This window comes from Tamandua tetradactyla, chromosome 2, assembly GCF_023851605.1.
Source record: "Tamandua tetradactyla isolate mTamTet1 chromosome 2, mTamTet1.pri, whole genome shotgun sequence".
NCBI classification, from domain to species: domain Eukaryota; kingdom Metazoa; phylum Chordata; class Mammalia; order Pilosa; family Myrmecophagidae; genus Tamandua; species Tamandua tetradactyla.
In genome coordinates, this window is record NC_135328.1 from 153,746,858 (window position 1) to 153,767,742 (window position 20,885).

The following is a 20,885-nucleotide window of genomic DNA, read 5'->3' on the forward strand; positions in this document are numbered from 1 at the left end:
CAGAGCTTCAGTAGAATCTATGAATCCAACCGTGCAAAAATAAAACAGTACTCTGTATTTAATGTATGATTTTTCTACAAACTTACAACATCTCTAATTAAAAAAAAAAATTTTAAGGACAAAATTCACAGAGTAGTTTTCTGTAATTCTTTCACTTTTGTTTTGAGCTCCTATGTTCTCCCAACAGTGGCACGTTTATTCTGCTCTTCCCATAAACTCAGTTAAATGAGTGCCTGTGAAGTCACTATGGGAATTCCATTCTGATGTCGCTCCCTCCCCTGCTGCCCTGGGGGCTGTGCTGAGGTCTGGGGCTGCAGCCGTGAGGAGGGGGGTGTCTGGCCTCAGTCCTCCGGTGTCCACATGACCCCCTGCCATCTCCTTGGCTCTCTTTTCCTGGTTCCCACACTTTGCATCCTCCTCGGCAGCTCTTCCATGGCCCCTGGAAGCCAGACCCGCAGCAGCTGCGTCCTGCAGGTCCCCCAGCCCTCTCAGCTCTTCAGGGACCTCCTGGGGCCTCAGGACCTTCTCCTGCCCCATCTGAGCACCATGACCTTGGCCTCCGCATGTGAGTAAGAGGCCTCTTGTAGGCATCACTGCGTCTGCTCTTGCCTGTGCTGGACAGTCTTGTGGTAATGCTCTGGTATCAACTTTCAGGCTCTCACAGCTCAGGGACCCCATCTGTAACCGAGAAATTAGGATTTAAGGGATGATTTTGATTACTGAACCATTGTATAGTTTTCCTTTTTGCTTTCTGGTATGTTGGAGTAGATAGTGGAAAATACCTGAAATCTCTCGATTGTAATCCAGCTGCCTTGCTCTCTGGTAAAACGATTGTATGGCCCTTATCTTCTGCCCCTGTGATTGTAAAACCTTGTGACTCATTTTCACTTGTACCCAGTTATGCAACTTTAGAGTATTGTGGTCACTAAAGAGAGCCTGAATGTTTATTGATGAAGGGTCTTGGGTGAGCCCAGAACTAACCCACCCAAGTTCAAAATTAACTCAATGAGGGAGACTGGATCTAACTCAAATACGCCCCCTGACATGCGCAGTAGTTTAGACTTTAACCTACAAGTCACCTAGACCTCATTATAATACTAAAAATCACGCCCATCATCAAATTAAGGCCGCTATTTTCTTACATACATTCTGCAATTAACCATGGGATCAATCTGTTCATGCTCAATAATTAAATCACCTCTAATTACATCATCTGGGGCCACTGTGCTTGTTATCCTAAACCCTGCCCATCTTTTAATTCTATAAAACTATCAGAATTCTGCAGTTCAGAGAGACAGATTTTGGGCCAAAAGGTCATCTGAATTCCTGGTGTGTGCCTAGTAGTAAACTTTTTCTCTCTTTAAAACCCCAGTGTCTCAGGAATTGGTCATTTGAGCACATCAGGTCAAAAAAAACGCCTTTGTCTGGTCACACCTGACTTATCAAGGGGCCGTTATCACTCGTCCAGCCCGGGGTCCCTGGATGGACTTCCCCCTCAGACACCTCCTCAGGGGCTGGCTCTACCACTCTACCCTTCCAAATTTGAAAAAACCCTCCTCCCTGCAGCCCAGAAGGAGCTTCCCTCCCCTTCTGTGCATTGAGTATTTTTCCAACCTTTTGTTTGCAGGGAAAATTTATACACTTACCCCTTCATTTCCTAACCTTTTGATACTCAAATACCTTATTCTTCCTCTCTAAGAGCCAAACTCTTAAATTAAAATCTTTGCTATCCAAAACATTGTCTCTGCTGTGGCTTTCACCTATTTTAGAGGCAAGGCCATAAATCTGACTCCTTTTTTCCTCTCTGAATTTGGCCTCTCACAGTGAAAAGAAGGACCATGGGAGGAAAAGGACAACCAAGAAATAAAACAATTAGTTAATATTTCAAAATATCTCCCTACTGCCTTAAGATGAACAGATCCACTAAGTCTCAGAAAGTGCTCAGGGCGTGAGGTAAAAAGCCAAAGGGATGGAATCACAAAGAAGCTGAGCTCTCCTGGAGCTCGAATTCCAGGGCACCAGGCCCACCTCGGAACGCTGCTGTTGAAGCCTCTTCCAGTTCATTTTCTTCCTTAGAGCTCACAGCACCCTGACCGATCTGGAGGCATTAATTTATGGAATCTGCTTCCTGACACAATGTCCTCTTCAAGAAGGCTTTCAGGGCACAGTTATCTTTGGACTCATTTCATGAATAATCGTGCTTCTGAGCCATTGGCTTGTTTTTCTCACTGGCTACCATGAATCATAGTTCTACTTGTATTTCCCTCCTTTGCATAAGCTGTGAATTTGCTCAGAACCAAATTTATGGTTCATCTTATACCTTCCTGCATACTAAGCCAGCTCCTCATTTTACCTTAGCCCTCTTTGGCCTAATTTCTTCACTTACTTATTTTTATTTTATCGTTTATAATTTTTGTATAAGTTGTCATAAGTCCTTTTTGGGACAAAGCATTGTACAAACAAATAAAATATTGTAGCCTCCAGTAAGGGTTCAGACATTATGAATGAGAGTATACAGTAATTTTAGAAGAAGCAATAATGAACTCTAAAGTACCCTGTCCTACAGCTCATAAAAGAGGCACTGCTGCTATAGCATAAATGTGACGTATTATATTGGCCATGATAGACATCCATTAAACACTTAATTTAAAATAACTCTGTCTTAAAATTTTGCAGAAAGTTCTGGGATTTGCTTTTTTAAAGGCCCCTCTAGAGAAATTTGAATGGCGGTCTTCTTTTTTCTCTGGATAAGTTTTCCTATAAGCAAATTTAAATACGATTTATCCAATTACATTTAAAGCTGTCTCAAAGATAAGGACATTCTTTCCAAACAAAAACTTTTGGTTTGGAGTATCTAAGAATCTGAAGGCCTTGAAAGGAGTCAGTCATAATAACTGACAAGGGTTGACTACTCTCTTACTCATTATTACTTGGCCAATATCCCTCTTTTAGGGAGGTTTTGGATCCATTTTACAGCTAAAGAAACAGGCCTGGAGGGTTGTAGCACCTTGCCTAGTACCATATATCAGGAGAAGAGGAATGAAGACCATAGGCTGAGGCAGTCTGACACCTAAATCTATGTCCTTATCACTAGGATAACTGCCTTCATACAAGGAACTTAGCCAGGACTATTTTAGTTGCAAGTGACAGAAATTCAAATTAAACTAACTTAACTCCCAACCCCCCCTCCAAAAAAAAAGAGGTGGAATAAAATTATAGACTCAAGTAATGGTAATGGACTCAGGCATGACAGGATCCAGATGTAAACTAAGTCATCAGGAAACTGTCTCGCTCTCCACCTATTGGCTCTGCTTCCCCTCTCTCTCCCATGGTGTATCACAGCTGTACAGCTTTCCGCTTCACATACCCAGCAGATGCATCTTCTCTCCTTCTCTCTCTCTCTCTCTCTCTAGTTTTCAACTTGGCTCAATCTGAGTCATGTGCTAGTTCCCAATTTGTGGGGGATGACATGCATGCTAATATAATTGGCAATCCAAACCAGTATAGAGTGACAGTTCCCAGGAGGACCCAAGGGCGCAGACCGAGTGAAATACAGGGGTCCACCAGAAAGCATCCACAGAAGCTCACTGAACACCAGTCCTGTGCCTGCATGGGCAGCAGTGTGCTTCAGGTCCTGGGGGAAGGCCCTCTGCTTTCCCAAGCCACTGCCAACTACCTCCATTTCTCTCTAACTGAAGGGTCCATATGTGGGGTGTCTTAACCTCAGCTTCTCTCATTTAAGCTCAGCTACAGGGCTATACTAGATGCCACTGTAAAAAAGCTTTTTAAATTAAGATGTGTAACATGGGCAAAATAAGAACAACTGCCAGACAATCATAGGGCCATGTAGGAAGGGTCATTAGGATGCAAGGACTTTTATGTTGAAACAGAAATGCATTATTATGGTGACTGCCCATGGTAGGCAAGACACCTGCTGATACAATATCCACATTCAGCAACCCAGATAGAAATAAGACATACAGTTGGATGCAGAGGCGATTTCAAAGACATTATGATCAGTCCAAGTATCAAGCCATGTGTCCCTATATTTTGTTCCAAATATGGATGCCATACCTAGGTGATGGAGAAATTATTTGCAGTCCCCAATGTCAACCAAGACCCACAATGACATTTCTATCCCATCTACAGTTCTACAGTTCCAAAGAGACCCTTCTTTAGGTAGACGAAGCCAAGCACTGTCATTTGCATGGACTACATATGGGTCAAATGATGTAGCGACATCCTGTTTTCATGATCCTACTGAAGCCATCTCCTGGGATCAAGTCAGAGCAAAGCAACAACAAGCAAAGTTCCAAAGACTCTTTAACTCTCTCACATTACTCATGTCTCTGACAAAGAGCTTCCATGTGCATATTGCTTAAAATCAAGTCCATTTATTATATTTGTTAAGGAAAGTTTCAGAGACCAAAAAAAATTTTTTTTCAAAAAGAAAAAATTTATTTGCATAGAACGGCCAAGAGAGCCAGACTTCAGAAAGACTAGCTCACCCAATTAAAAATACAACTGACTGTGGAACGTGATATGCATACTTATTCATAATGGTGGCAGGGCAAAGAGGCAGTTCTGGTCCCACATAATGAATCATTTATACTCTTACCCATTTCTTTCCTGTTATAATATCATTTCTGATCCTCCAAAGACATCAAAAAATCCGAAACACTCCTAAGAAGATATTTTTTTCTTCTACTTAGATCAAGAAGTTCATAAGGGCCATAGCACCTGCGACTTAAGCAGTAATAGCGTATGTTATTTCACATTAAAGAAGTTAGCAAAAAAGTGATTCCAAAGTTGTTTAATTCTGATTTTTTTGGCTTTATTCTTATTCTCTGAGCACTCTCTGAGACACATGAATAATTTGGTCTGTTGATCTTAATTGTTCTTGTACTTCCTTTCTTTTTGGAGGGCAGTTATTTTATAATTGTATTTGATAATCAGTTATTTGTTTTCATCCACATCATCTGTAGGTTTTTGAAAGTGGTGATAGGTGCACAGGTAACCAATGTATAGAGTTGTTGGGCAATTCCATCCTCATTACGTTTTCTGGACAACCATACATGGATATGGTATGGGACATTCTTTATTCTTTTGGCCCAGACAGCTTTGTTGAGCTTCGTGTCAATGGACACATGTCGCATTCCCATCTCCTTCATGGCAAATTTCCACATCTCTTTGAGAGTCCAAGAGGCAGGCTTCTTGAAGTCCACTCCATGATGTGCTTGTGAATGTTGATAGTGCACTCCCTGGTTACCCCCTCATTGATGGAAGAACGGTGTGCTGGTTTGAAAGGATGTGTGTCCCCTAGAAAAGCCATGTTTTAATCTAAATCCCTTTTCATAAAGGCAGAATAATCCCTATTCAATACTGTATGTTTGAATCTGTAATTAGATCATCTCCCTGGAGATGTAACCCAATCAAAAGTGGCTGTTAAGCTGGATTGGGGGAAATCTGTCTCCACCCATTTGGGTGGGTCTTGATTGGTTTATTGGAGTCTTATAAAAGAGGAAACATTTTGGAGAATGAGAGATTCAGAAAGAGCAGACAAGGACGACATAGCCACAAGAAGCAGAGAGAACCAGCCAGCGACCTTTGGAGATGAAGAAGGAAAATGCCTCCCAGGGAGCTTCATGAAACCGGAAGCCAGGAAAGAAAGCTAGCAGATGACACTGTGCTTGCCATATGCCCTTCTAGCTGAGAGAGAAGCCCTGACTATTTCGCCATGTGCCTTCTCACTTGAGAGAGAAACCCTGAACTTCATTGGCCTTCTTGAACCAAGGTCTCTTTCTCTGGATGCCTTTGATTGGACATTTCTATAGATTTGTTTTAATTGGGACATTTTCTTGGCCTTAGAACTGTAAACTAGCAACAAAAGTTGCTAGTTTAAATTCCCCTTTTAAACAAAATTCCCACTTTTAAACAAAAGTTTAAATTCCCCTTTTAAAAAGTCATTCTATTTCTGGTATATTGCATTCTGGCAACTAGAAAACTAGAAAAAACGACCCTTCTTCTCACCACCCTTTTTTGCAGGAGCCGTTCTGCCTAAACCAGGTGGGGAAGGAAAAGTGTGAGGGATTGTTGGTATTTCCTTTCTACCCTGTTACTCTTGCATCATTAGAGAGGCTGAGATTTGTTACTTCACGAGAAGGCTGTTTAGAGAGAACAAGAGTCAATTCTTGGCTTTGAATTCTTGGAACCCATACCAGAGACAGAGTTGTGAATGTCAAGCACTTATTTGAAAGCATGTGACTTTCTAAGAAAAATAATAGGGGTACTTGAGTCTCACAAAGGACTCAGAACAAGAGAATTACCCACACCCACACTCAAATAGATTTGGAAGAATTTAGCCTGATTTTCCACCACTCCAAGAGGAGAAATAAACTTTCTTGGTAGAACCTGGGCTTATTCTGCAAAGAAGACCCAGTGGGGAGCCTAGTTCCATCACAACTTATCCTGTAGCCTCTGAGAAGTCCTCTGTCTTTTTCATCCATTTATTGAACAAAGTGTTATTGTGCGTCTATATTTTCCCTTCTAAAATGGAGTCTGTGTTGATTTTGGATCTCTGACCAAACAGAAAATTAAAGAACAGATTTTGAGCTCAAACTGATGAGGATACTACAACTGGGGATATCACTACTCAACTGTGCCAGCTGAGCCCCATTGCACCACAGAATTGGAGGGAAATTCAGAGAGGAACCAACCCAAGTCCTTCAAACCCTTCATCTCTTGGCACACCCAATTTCCCCAGAGCATACTTTAGTCTACCCTTGTTTTAATGTCTGTGGGTCCACGAATGACTTCATGCATCCCATCAGTCTTTCACTGCAGCTGAAGAGGGCACCCTCAGTGGTGGAGTAGATACAGTAGGTAGTCTGTTGCCTGTCTAATTGCTTGGTTCTAAGCCTCGAGCAGTGTGGACTAAGGCCCACATTGATTCAGTTTGGTCACACCTAAATAATATTTTAGAAGATCCTATTCACAAATGAGTCACATCTTAATGATAATACATCTTCAAAGATCCTATTTATAAATGGAATTACACACACAAGAATGGTATTAAGATTAAGAACATGTCTTTTGTTGGGATACTTGGCTAAATTTACCACAGGGGTATCTGTTGGAATTCTGCCATGCCCATAAATCAGTGACCCTCTTCTTTGGGAAGTTTTCTCTTCTTTCCCTTCCTCTTTTCAAGAGCGTGAGGATGCATTGGCTGTGTAAATACTGGGGAACAAAAAACAGATGAGCAGAGAAAATCAACTGGGAGCCGACAAAGCCACCTGCAGAAAGAGAAGAACAGCCGGCATTCGAAGAGGAGAAAAAACAAGTAACGGGGAAGGGTCTCAAGGCCCTCCCACTTCCCCCAAGGCCTGGCGCCTCCCACACCCTTTGCTTCCTTCCCTCTTTGCTTAAGTTGGTAGAGTGTTATACTTTATTTTTTCATAGTTGCTACCAAAATGTCTATCTTACCTTCTTCTCTTAATGTAGCTAAATACCTCTAAATATTAGCTGCATAACTGAAAACCATCTTCATAATTCAAAAACACTTAAACGTTTTTGGTGCAGGAATAGGAATGCTCCTTTCTTTTTCATTGGAAAGAAATATAACAATAGTTAAGTGTGTGTGCCTTGGATTAAGGCAGATTTGGACTCAATTCCCAGCTCTGCTGCTTACTCATTGTGTGATGTTGACAAGGACATCTTAATCTCCTCACCTATAAAATGGGGATAACAACACTTACTGAAAGGTTGTTGAGAGAAATAAATTTCACATGTGGTGAAATTCATCCATTTGATAATGTTATAAAGACGGTATAATATCATTTGTTTAATTACTTATATGTTTTTTCACTGGATAAAACCTAGAAGTAAATATTGCAAAATTGGGTCTCTGGGTGACTTTAACTTTTTTGTTTTTGCTTCTGTAGTGGATTGAGTGTTGGCGCCCAGAAAGATATCTCCAAGTCCTAACTCCCAGACCTGGTTAATGTGAATTTATTTGGAAAAACAGTCTTTGGAAATATAATTAAGTTATGGATCTTGAGGTGAGATCATCCTGAACTATCCAAGCAGGCCCTAAATCCAACTCAATGCCCCTATAATAAACAGAAGAGGAAATGACACAGACAGTCAAGAGGTCCTTGTGAAGACAAAGGCAGAAATTGGAACCATGAAGCCACAAGCCAAGGAACACCTAGGGCTATATGAAGCTGGAATAGGTAAGGAAGGTGTTCTAGTTTGCTAGCTGCTGGAATGTGATATACCAGAAATAGAACAGCTTGTAAAAAGGGGAATTTATTAAGTTGCAAGTTTACAGTTCTAAAGCCATGAAAATGTCCAAATTAAAGCATCAACAAAAAGTTACCTTCACTCAAGAAAGGCCGATGAAGTGCAGGGTTTCTCTCTCAACTGGAAAGACACATGGTGAACATGGCAACGTCTGCTAGCTTTCTCTCTAGGCCTCTTGTTTCATGAGGCTCCCCCAGGGGCGTTTTCCTTCGTCATCTCCAAAGGTCTCTGGCTGCGCGGGCTCTCTAAAGCTTTTTCCAAAATGTTTCCTCTTTTAAAGGATTCCAGTAAACTAATGAAGACCTACCTGGAATGGATGGAGTCACATCTCCCTCTAATCAAAGGTTAATGCCCACAATTGGGCATGTCACATCTCCATGGAGATAGTCTAATCAAGCTTCCAACCTTCAGTACTGAATAGGGATTAAAAGAAAGGCTGCCCGACATGGCAAGCTAGCTCAATGTCCTCCTCCTCTATATGGGACATGACTCCCAGGGGTATAAAGCTCCCTGGCAACATGGGACAGAAATCCTGGGAGTAGCTGGGACTCAGCATCAAGGGATTGAGAAAACCTTCTTGACTAAAAGGGGGAAGAGGAAATTGAGACAAAATAAAGCGTCGGTGGCTGAGAGATTTCAAACCGAGTCAAGAGGTTATCCTGGAGGTTATTCTTATGCATTATTTACACATCCCCTTTTTTACTTTATGGTGTATTGGAGTGGCTGGAGGGAAGTACCAGAAACTGTGGAGTTGTGTTCCAGTAGCCACGTTTCTTGAAGATGATTGTGTAATGATATAGCTTTAAAATGTGACTGTGTGATTGTGAAAACCTTCTGTCTGATGCTCCTTTTGTCTAGGGTATGGACAAATGAGTAAAAAATACAGATGAAAACTAAATAATAGGGGGAACAAAGGTTAAAGTAAATTGAGTAGATTGAAATACTAGTGGTCAATGAGAGGGAGAGGTAAGGGGCATGGTATGTGTGAGTTTTTTGGTTTTTTTTAAATTTCTTTTGCTGGAGAGATATAAATGTTCAAAAAAATGATCATGGTGATGAATACTCAACTATGTGATGATATTGTGAGCCATTGATTGTACACCATATGTAGAATGTGTGTATGTCAAGAATGTTTGTTTGTTTGTTCGTTAAGGATTGATAACAAAAAATTAAAAAAAGAAAGAAAGGTTGCCTCCACAAGATGGATTAAGATTTTAAAATGGCTTTTCTAGGGTACATAACCCTTCAAACTGTCACAGAAGTTTCTCCCTAGAGGTTCCAGAGGGAGTCAAAATCTTGATTCCAGACATCTGGCCTCCAGAACTGAGAGAGAATAAATTTCTGTTGTTTTAAACCACCAATGACAATTTGTTGTAGCAGTCCACAGGAAACTAATACAGTGGCTGTCTGTTTCCTCATTTTTCAACAAAATACATATAACTTATATCAAAGAAATGAAGGGCAAATGGGGTCCGAAATTTTTTGTTAGACAGAAATGTTTCTGAAAAAGTAGTATATTTGCCATCTTTGAGGTCAATTATAACCTTAAGGAGCATTTAATGTAAATCCTTCCCTTTGCAAACACAGTACAAAAACATTTTATGAATACGTATTTGAGATTTGCTTTGAAAAGCATCAGAAAATAAGCTGGATAGCTGGGTAGATAGAGAATGGAGAGATGGATGGGTATACGATAAAAAAAAAATTACAGTAAAATGCTGATGGGCAAATCTAGGGAATGGGCCTGCAGGTGTTTATATACACTTCTTACAATACTTGACATTTTTCTTAGTAAAATGCTGGGGAAAATTCATGAATACATGCAGGTTATTAGCAGTTCAAGTAATCCAGAAATAGAGAGAGGAAAAAGTAAAAGTTCCTTTTCCCATTTACCCTCCACCTCCGCTTCTCACCCCATAGTTTCCTATGGACTGCTACAACAAATTGTCATTGGTGGTTTAAAACAACAGAAATTTATTCTCTCTCAGTTCTGGAGGCCAGAAGTCTGGAATCAAGATTTTGACTCCCTCTGAAACCTCTAGGGAGAAACTTCTGTGCCAGTTTGAAGGGTTATGTACCCTAGAAAAGCCATTTTAAAATCTTAATCCATCTTGTGGAGGCAACCTTTCTTTCTTTTTTTAATTTTTTGTTATCAATCCTTAACGAACAAACAAACAAACATTCTTGACATACACACATCCTACATATGGTGTACAATCAATGGCTCACAATATCATCACATAGTTGAGTATTTATCACCATGATCATCACGGATTCCTGCAGAATCGGTGGGATAACCCCCAAGCCATCACCCCCTCAATCTTTAGATGAGGCCACCGAAGACCTGAGAAACTCCATTTCTTGCCAAGCTCTCACTGCAAGTTAGGAGGCTTCTCTCTCCCAGTCTAAATTCACATCATTATTTTTCCTATCACTGAGGACATTGAACTGTCCAATAATTCCTTCTTCACACGCATCCAGCAAGGGTGCCAGAAGAACTGCTAAAGTCCGTAAAGTACTTACAGCCTGTGCTGGTTTGAAAGGATGTATGTCCCCTAGAAAAGCCATGTTTTAATCAAAATCCTATTTCATAAAAGTAGAATAATCCCTATTCAACACTGTATGTTTGAAACTGTAATCAGCTCATCTCCCTGGAGATGTGATTTAATCAAGAGTGGTTGTTAAGCTGGATTAGGTGATGACATGTCTCCACCCATTTGAGTGGGTCTTGATTTAATTCTATAGGAGTTAGCCCATCTTTATTTCTCAGCCGAGGCTTGGTTTAGCGAAAAATTCAACTGGCGATGACACATACTTTTAGTAAGAGCACAATCTTCCACTCTCTGCTGCTACTTTCAAAGCAAAAAAAAAATCAATAAAAAAAAATACCAATAAAAAAAAATAAAGGTAAAAAAACAGGGTGTGGGCTTACACAATTCCATCCATTGCCCCTTCTGGGCAGAAGTGCATTGCTGAAGCCATGGGTGGGAACATTTGATACAGCAATTGCGAGGTCTGACAGCAGTTAGTGGAATGACGGTAGAGCAAACACTCCTTCTTGGAATTGTCAGCAGGTAGAATCAAGACCAACTTTTTAAAAATTATACATACACACATCAGTTAAGGCTTTAGTAGCATCGACCTTAGCGCTGCAGAAGTTGCCAAAGCAAAATACAATTTAGTTCACTTATTCATTCACTTGCTGACAATTTATGGGACAGCTACTAGGTTCTGGACACTGGCTAGACAGGAGGGTACACTGGGAAATAAGACAGGATGTGGCCCCTTCCCCCAGAACTTGCATTCTAGTGGAGGAGACAGACAAAACAGAAGGAGATAAAAATATGATAAACATAAAGCAAAGAGATGGGTGCTGCTTTAGTGCTGGGGTTGGGAGGGCCTCTTTGCTCAGTCGGTCATTTGTTTAAGCTGATCTCTAAAAGGATGAGAAGGAGCCAGCCAGGACCAGATATGGGCAAGGCCAGGGTCCACAGGCAGGGGGAGCAGCAAGTGGGAAATGCCTTTACTTGGCTTCTTTGAAGGCCTGGAAGAGACCCCTGTGGTCAGAGCGTGGTGAGCAGGAGGGAGCGACAGTACCCAGCAGAGCGCATCCTCCACACGGGTTTTCTATTCTGAGATTTGGGAGGCCTGGAGCATCCTGGGCCCATTCTTGGAGTCCCGGATGCCAGGGTGCATCCGTACAAACTACACAAGAACATCATCTTGTGCCCTCTAGCACCTTCAGGAGTCCCGTCACATTGACCACCGTGCTGGGAGGGTTCCTTATGCCTCACACTTTGGGAAGGATGTTGCACTAGGCCAGACTCACAAACAACCTGCGATGGCCACATTTCCTCCTTTCTCTTCTGAGTTCTGTTGACTTCGCCTTCTTTCCCTGTGACTCTCTCCTTGTGGCCTTCTCTATAAGGCCTCCAGTAAAAGGATTAAGACCCATCCTGGCCACGCCTTGACTAAAAATCACCTCTTCAAAAGGTCCTGGTTGCAATGGGTTCACACCCAGAGGAATGGATTAAAATTAAGAACATGTTTTCCTTAGGATACATAGCTCCAAGCCACCCCCACCAGCAACCCAGAAGCCCCTCAGTGACTTCTTTCAGTTGCTGTAACCACCCCTGCCAGGTTAACACCATCCTGACTTTTAACAAGACCATACATGACCAACCACAAGCTGATGCAGTTAGTTATTGTCCCCAGGGCTGGGGCTGGGCTGCAGCAAGCCAAGCACTTGATGAGCTGTTCAGGGCAAGCCACACACTAGCGTCAGTGACAAACACCTTCCTCAAAGGGACACTGTGAGAACCTCAACACACGCTAGACACCATTCTAGGCACCCTACAAATATCATCTCATTTCATCCTCATGCTAATCTCCTGAGAGGAAGTTCTACTTTTCTCTCCTACAGGGGAGGCAAATGCACAAAAAGGTTATGCAATCTGGTAAGAGGGAGAGTGAAGGATTCAAACCCAGGCAGTTGGACTGCCAAATTTAAACTCCTGGAGCAAGGAGTCTAGCACAGGCCCTGCCATATGTCAAGCACTCAAGAAAGAAAAAAAAAATGCAGCAATACTTTGGTAAATGAGCACAGCAAAATCTAGTTCACAGGCTCTAGCAGATATATGTGCAAATGCTGCTTTATAAATGCTAAGGTGCTGTTCAAATGTGGGGCATCTGTCATCACGAAACTCAGCTCTGCCTATTTTCCCACCTTCCCCAACTCAGAGACGACAAAGAGCTTTCGCTAGCTGAGGATCTGCCGACACAGAGCCTAGCACAAAAGGACATGTTTCTAGTTTGATCTTAAATAGCTACAACACACAGAAAATAGAGTGGTGCTGGTGTTTTGGAGGCGTTCTCAATCCCATGGAAGGTTTAGCCCATCTATTTCTGGAGAGGTTTAGAACACATGGCAGCCACACGCTCCCAGCCATTGGCATAGAACATTGCCATCCTGCTGCCCAGCTCGGGAAAGCTGCCTCTGCCTCAAGATGCTTTGTTATTTAGGAAGGACTAGCAATGTGTGAAAAGAAATCTGCAGGCAGTAGAGGATCTATCTACATGGTATTGTTGTCATCCTGATATTCAGGAAACGAAGAAGCTCTAAATAGCAAAGGAGGATAATTACTGCCTGCAGAAGAGAAGTCAGCAAGAACCTCACAGAAAGGAAGCAAGTTTGCCTCCATACAGTTAATAAATTTGCATTTGACATGGAGGCGGTTGAAACCCAACATAAGCCTTAACGTTAATTATCCTGAGCCAACATGTTTTTAATACAGATCCCAAAGAAACACAGGCCCCCTTTACAGACTGCTCTCTATTGCTGCTGTAACAAAGAAGTTTGGTTCATGCCAAGAAGGAGGAAGTCATTTCCAAAGGACACTTGCATTAGTTTTCTATTGCCGCAGCAACAAATGAACACAGGCTTAGTGGCTTAAACAATACAAGTTTATTATCTTTTATTTCTGGAAGTCAGAAGTGGAAATGCATTTCAAAGTGTTGGCAGGACTGAGTTCCTTTTGGAGGCTCTAGGAGAGAATCTGTCCTTTGCCTTTTCCAGCTTCTGGAGGCTGTCTGCTTTCCTTGGCTCATGACCCATTTCCAGAAATTGCACATTTTGATCTCTGCTTCCTTTCTTGCACCTTCTCTGACTCTGACCCTCCTGCTACTCTCTCCTAAGGACCCCACACACACACCTGGATAATCCAGGATAATTTCCCCCTTTCAAAATGCATCATTTAATCACTTCTGCAAAGTTCTTTTTGCAGTTTCTGGGGATTAGGGATGAAGCCTTTCCTGCTTCAAAGGGGGAGGTGAATGAGCCAAATCTGCCTGTTCTGCTCCAATTTGAGGCAAGAGCAAAAGGCAAAGGGGCCGTGCTTGTGTTCTTAGAGGAGAGGGGGCACTGTCTGTCCCAGAGCCTTTGGGCATGCACGGCCACTTGCCAGTGCTTCCAGCTGGGCGTCAACAAAGTCGCAAAGAGAGCGTGGGGGACAGGAGAAGTGGGGATTGGTACCCTGCTTTCCTTTTTGAGGGAGCTGAATGGCTACTGTGTACCACACACCCCACCGAAGGTTGCGTAGACATCTTCACATTAAATCCTCAGAAGATTCCAGCAAACATCTTTCTCATTTTATAGGCAAGGAAGTGTAGCACTGGAGAAGTTAAGTCAGTTCTCCCAAGATCCCACAACTGGGATGTGACAACGAGGATTCAGATACGGCCAGATTCCTCCTTCGTCCCTAAATGCCACGCCTGCCCACTCCTGCGGCCCCTGGAAAGCCTCCAGTGATGGCAGTGCCGGTCCACAGAGGGCACCCACGCCACTGAGCTTCCGGACTGCACAACCCAGGCTCCCACACCCGGTGTGGATTCCAGCACATCTTACCTTCTCCAGAACATTCTGAGCTTCTTCGGGGAGGAGCCACATCTCCCCTTTCTTTGCTAACTCGCCCAGTCACCAAGTATACAGCAAGTGCTCAGTAAGGGTCTGTTATCATGACTTAACGGCCTCGGATCTGAGCGTTGCTTCTCTCCTAACAGAGCCCGTCACACCCTATGAGACTGAGCGAATATCGGACACCACGTTTGGTGCCCCTCTTCCCTCCACAGGGCCCCGCTGTAAAAGGTCTTAAGCAGGAGGAAGGATTATGGTCCTTTCCTCTAGTTGACGACAGTCACACCTCTTAAGACTCTAGATACTTCATCCACCCCCAGGCTGCTATCAAGTCAAGATTCCTTTCCCTTTAAATCCGGATCTTCTGGGATCTGTGAACCCTCAGTGTCCTTCAGATGTCCTCTGTAGCCTCTATGTCAAGAGCAAACCTAAAGCTCAGGAAGCACAACCACTATGTCCTGATTCAGAGCCAGGGAGGAGCCAGCTCTAACCACTGCCCACAAAAAGTACCCTAAAAATAGGTCATGGCAGCTGGCAACCAATCCCTACCCCATAAGGCAAAGGCAGAGCTCAGGCTATGACACTGAAGTCCAGAGCAAGGACCATGGAAGTCAGAGGAGCAAATATAGCCCGGGCTGTATTGTGCTGGGGGAAGGGGGAGGGATGGACACCCCAAGGGGCGCTGGCTTCCAGCAGCGAAGATCCGGTTTCTCACAATCTTGGTGGCCAAAGCAGAATGCTGTGGGCCCTGCCCTCACTCGGGAAAGGAAAGCCAGTGAGCTGTACGGAACCAGCCAGAGCACCCAGAGGTTTCAGCGCAAAGATATTCCCTCTGGCCGAGGGTGCTGGTGTCCGTTTACAGGGAGATACTGTAGATGACAGCGCTCGCTGTCTACCTGCCTGTGACAGAGCTGGTTCCAGAATGAGGGAGTGGGGTTTTGTTTTCTTTGTGTGGGGATGTGTCATTTGGGCCTGTCTTCATCTGAATTTATGTCATGGCAGCAACTGTGTGAAAAATGAAAATGTAGAGGAATTAAATATTCTCCCTCTAATCACAATGTCAGCTGGGATCACCTGGCCTCCTAAGATTGAAGTAAGATAGGCTCAGACCCTCATTTCATTTTGTGAAAAATCCAATATCCCTTCTCCACACCCTGAGAGTGGAGAGTCATATATTTTTTCATATTTATATTTATCTCTGAGCTAACACAACTATAAGAATAGTTTAATTTATGGATTTCTTTAAAGTGTCCTATAATACCTGTTATACTGGATTAGAGTCTATCAGTGTGAACTCATGTTTAGGTTAATATAGACAGACAGACAGATAGAGATGTATAGATACAGAAACAAGTGTAGATGCATTTTATGTTCATTTCTTAGGGTTGCTATAACAAATTATCACAGGCTTGATGGTTGAAAACTTATCCTCTCACAGTTTTGGAAGCCAGTGGTCTGAAATCAAGGTGTTGACAGGGTTGGTTCCTTCTGGAGGCAGTCAGGAAAATCCGCTCCATGCCTCTCTCCGAGTTTCTGCTGGCTGTCAGCAACCCTTGGCATTCCTTGGCCTGTAGATACATCACTCCAGTCTCTGCTTCCCTCTTCACTGACCTTCCCCTCTGCATCTCAGTGGCTTCTCCTTTTCTGTCTCTTACAAGGACACTCACCATTGGATTTAGGGATCACTAATTCAAGATGACCTCACCTCAAGATCCTTATCTTAACTATGTCTACAAAAATCCTTATTCCAAATAAGTTCACAGTCTAAGGTTATGAGTGGACACTAATTTTGGGGGGACACTATACAATCAACTACCTGTATACTTACACATGGATCAGGAGACATATATCTGTCACCTAGCTCTCTCAGACAAGAAGCCCTGGAAGCAATGATACCCCAGTAGCAATGAGCACATCCAGTGCCAAATATTGATTTCTAAATACTATTCTCCAATAGAAGAAAACAGGACTCCTTGGAGAAATAATTGATTCTAGAGCTGGGCCAGGGAAAATACTTACCCCAGCTGATGTGCTCCAGGCAAACCCCAGTACCCGAAAGTGAGGAAGTGCTGGAAAAACAAAAGGATGAAGGCATGTTAAAGGGACACAGGAGCCAACCAGAAAGAGCTCCTAATGGCTGAAGCCAGAACAATAAAATAAATATCATGGCAGCAGATTATAAGCCAAAGTATAAAATAACTATATGTAAATCCATACTAATATACATAGATGATTGAATAAATAAATTGGGGCAAGGAGACAAATCTTCCACACAGAAGAATTCCAAGTAATCTATACAGGCAGGCCCCCGTAGGAAGTGGAGCTTAATTCCCCCATTCCCTTGACTTTGACTAAACAGAGTAGGGAAGGGAAAAATAATAACATCCCAGTGAGACACCTGGCAGACACAACCCGAAGCGTATGATGAAGGCTAGCACTGTCAAATGGCTTTATCACAGAGTCCCTGATCGGGTATGGTTAGAAGGCTACCTCGCCTCTGTGGTATTCTTTCCAAACACTCACAACCTCAGTATGATCATGAGAAAAAAAGTCAGAGAAACCCAACCTGAGGGACATTCTACAAAATAGCTAACCTGCTCTCCTTATAAAACTGCCAAGGTCACAGAAAACCAGGAAAAGACTAAGGAACTGTCACACACCAGAGGAGATGAAGAAAACATACAAAATGCAATGTGGTATCCTGAATGGGCTCCTGGAACAGAGAGGTGGCATTAATGGAAAATCTGGTGAAATGTACATAGACCCCGGAGTTTAGCTGATGGTAATGTGCTAGTGGTGGTATTTGTTGTGACAAATATTCCAAACTCATCAAAGACATTAACAGTAGTGCATAAGTGGTATATGGGAACACTGTTACACAGTTACAACTTTTCCATACATCTAAAATTACTCCAAAACAAAAAGTTCATCTTTTCAAAAAATGATCCATCCTGGGTTGAATTGTGTTCCCCAAAAAAACATCTCCAAGTCCTAATCCTGGTCCCACCAATGTGACCTTATTTGGAAATAAGGCCTTTGAAGATATGATGAGTTAAGATGAAGCCAAACTAGAGTAGAATGGACTCTGACCCAAGATGCCTGTGCCCTGATAAGAAGAGGAAATTTAAAAACAAGCACAGACACCAAGGAGAAGGCCACGTGAAGACGGAAAAGACAGAAATTGAAGTGATGCATCTGCAAACCAACGAAACACCAAGGATTATCAGCAGACACCAAAAGCTAGGAGAAGCAAGGATGGATTCTTTCCTGAAGGTGACAGAGGGAGCCTGGCCTGCCAACACCTTGGTTTCAGACTTCTGGCCTCCAGCACTGGGACAGAATACACTTCTGTTGTTTTAAGCCACTCAGTTTATGGTACTTTGTTCCAGCAGCCCTAGGAAATTAATACAAGGTCTAATTGAGTCTTTTTTTTTTTAATTTCCTTTTTAAATGTATTCAGCAGACTTAGATACAGCACTGATCCTGTGCAAGGCATTTTTTCTAAGTACAAACATTATGTCCTCATTGAAGTGTTATTATGATTATCACATCTAATAAGAGGATAAGCCATCTGGCTCCACAGTACCTTCTTGCCCATTTGCTACACCAACTCCCACCCCATGTTCACTGCTCCCACTCTGCACCGTGTCAACCAAGGCTGGCCTCAAGCCCCTTTCCTGACTGCCACCATAAAAAACCAAACAAACAAACAAAAAGCCCTGCTCACACAAGATCTATCTGCGCATGGCAGATTTTACTGAAGATATGGAAAACTGAAGAGGTTTTAACGTCACAGAAACCCATTTTACATTGAGTGTCAGATATCTTTTATCTTTCAAAAGCAGGTCCTTGGCTATTTCCACCATGTGGCTCTTCCTTGTCTCTCTCTTTTCCTCTCTTCTCTCCTCCCATCCCACCCCAGGTGTGGTAGTTAGATTCAGTTGTCAACTTGGCCAGGTGAAGGCACCTAGTTCTGTTGCTGTGACCATAAGCCAATGGTACGTGAACCTCATCTGTTGCTGATTACATCTGCAGTCGGCTAGGAGGCATGCCTGCTGAAATGAATGATGTTTGACTTAATTGACTGGTGCTTAAATGAGAGAACGCAACGTAGCGTAGCCCAAGCAGCTCAGCATACCTCATCTCAGCGCTTGCAGCTCAGCCCAGGCCTTTGGAGGTGCACAAAGGAATCACCCAGGGGAAAGTTGGTGGAACCCAGAGGCCTGGAGAAAAGGCCAGCAGAGACCATCCTGTGCCTTCCCACGTAAGAAAGAACCTCAGTGGAAAGCTAGCTGCCTTTCCTCTGAAGAACAAATAAAATAAATCCCCTTTTATTAAAAGCCGATCTGTCTCTGGTGTGTTGCATTCCAGCAGCTAGCAAACTAGAACACCAAGTTCTACTTATTTCACATGCTGAGTTGCTAAGCTGCTTCTTTTATTTACTCTCTCCTATCCAACCAGGTCATGGGAGAGAAGAGAAGCCTTTCACAACTGAACCATTGGTTTCACTGTACATAGAGCTGACCAGAGGCCAGAACCCCTCAACTGACAGAGTGCGATATGAGCAGCCCCAGGGCCTGGCACAAAAGAAATCTCCTGAACTGATTATGCTCTAAAAGGCTGAGGCAGTGCCCAACTAATGTAGGACATTCTCCCATGCCTTTGAGGGTCTATCAGAACCACCACAGGCTAAGACGGCATTCGGGGGCATGCATGTTCCAGAGCTGTGGAATGGTTTCCATAGGCAGGATCTTAGAACTCCAGGGCAAGAAAGGACCCTAGAGATTCCCTTGTTTTACAAGTTTGGCAAGCAAGTCCCAGAGACTACCACTTACTCTCAGAGAGATTGTCTCTTGGAGCTGAGATTGTGGAGCAGCTCTCAGACAACAGAAAGAAACTATAAGGCCCTAAGCCCAGAGCACACTGCAGGGCTCTGTGCATGTCCAGGGGTGGAAACCCAAGGACAGAAGGGGGCAGGAGAGTGCAGGCTCCCTTCTGAAGGGGAGAGCCCCGACTTTCTGGAAGTGTGGATGGGTAGATGGGGAAGACAGAGGAGACTAACCCGATTGAGGGAGAATGCAAATGAGATAGCCCTGTTCCTTGTGCCTATTCCTAGGAAAGCTCACTGTTATGAAAAACCATGATACCCTCACAGGAGCCTAATCAGGAGCTGGTTAGTCACCTTCAGTAAGGGGTCTTCTCAGAAGGACTCATTTCAGGATTTCCCTACATTGTGGGGTTCTCTCTCACAAATAAATGCACTTGGTTTCTTACGCAGCATTTTGGGAAGTGATCAGCTCTCCACAGAAGTACCCAAATGAACTTAGGGGTGATAAAATCAAAGCAGACTTGCTGACTAAGACCTCATCGAGTCATGGGAACGAACATTCTAAGAGGTGGGGGTGGTGGGGTGGGGGCAGGGGCGGCGTAGACCTCGCCCCAGAACCCTGCTCCATTTGGGTCGAGTCTATAGCTCTGGGGCCTCCTACTGCATGCAGCCTCTACTGCTGAATGCACTGAACAAATGGGGCCCCAAATGTTGTACTCCACTTGCCTGAAGACGGCTATCACTTCCCTTCACCTCAAGCAGCAGAGCTTCTCTCCTTCCACTGGCCACTGCCAAACAGACAGCAGGGGCAGGAGGGATAAAAGGAAGGAAAGTAGAGTACGTATTCCTCCTAAAAACAGGCCCTGCACGTGGGGGGCAGCGTGAGCTCGTCCCGGATGGGAACCCCATTAACCCACTACCCGTGCAGAGAAGTCCTAATTTCCGACTTGATTTCTCCTTGTTGATTTATGGCACTCAGAGCCCTTATAAATATGCCCATATGTAACCAACAAGAGAAAACACCAAACCCTCACAGCTATGACCTAGGTTAATTTATGCAATGGAAATGAGCCCCTGGGATATGGGGGTGCAGGAGGGAGCGGCTAGCCATGGCAGCTACAGGCTTAGGGACAGCTGGGGGAACAGCAAGAAAAGGCTCCAATAACAAAAGTCACCTTCTTCCTTCTCCATTCTGCCTGGTGGAGGCAGTGGGTCTGGCTGCCCTCAGCCGGGCTGGAGGAAACCCCACAAAGTTCAGGCTCTGGAGAGGCAGGGATCAGGTTGGTCCCCTAACTGGGGTGGGCTCCACCCTCCAAAGCTCACACTCGGCTGCAGGAGTCC

General features: G+C 43.6%; 1 long non-coding RNA gene and 1 pseudogene across 2 annotated transcripts; one reads left to right on the forward strand and one right to left on the reverse strand.

The window, feature by feature from the left end:
• Positions 1-284: 284 nt before the first annotated feature.
• Positions 285-19,272, forward strand: LOC143662755 (uncharacterized). 2 transcript variants are annotated; one of them, XR_013165572.1, is made up of 3 exons: positions 285-565; positions 7,944-8,234; positions 19,178-19,272. It is a non-coding gene; the product is annotated as an uncharacterized LOC143662755 (long non-coding RNA). The 2 variants fall into 2 exon arrangements; XR_013165571.1 differs by lacking the exon at positions 19,178-19,272 and adding an exon at positions 14,459-15,012.
• On the reverse strand, positions 4,953-7,694 carry LOC143654362 (large ribosomal subunit protein eL31 pseudogene; annotated as a pseudogene).
• Positions 19,273-20,885: the final 1,613 nt, after the last annotated feature.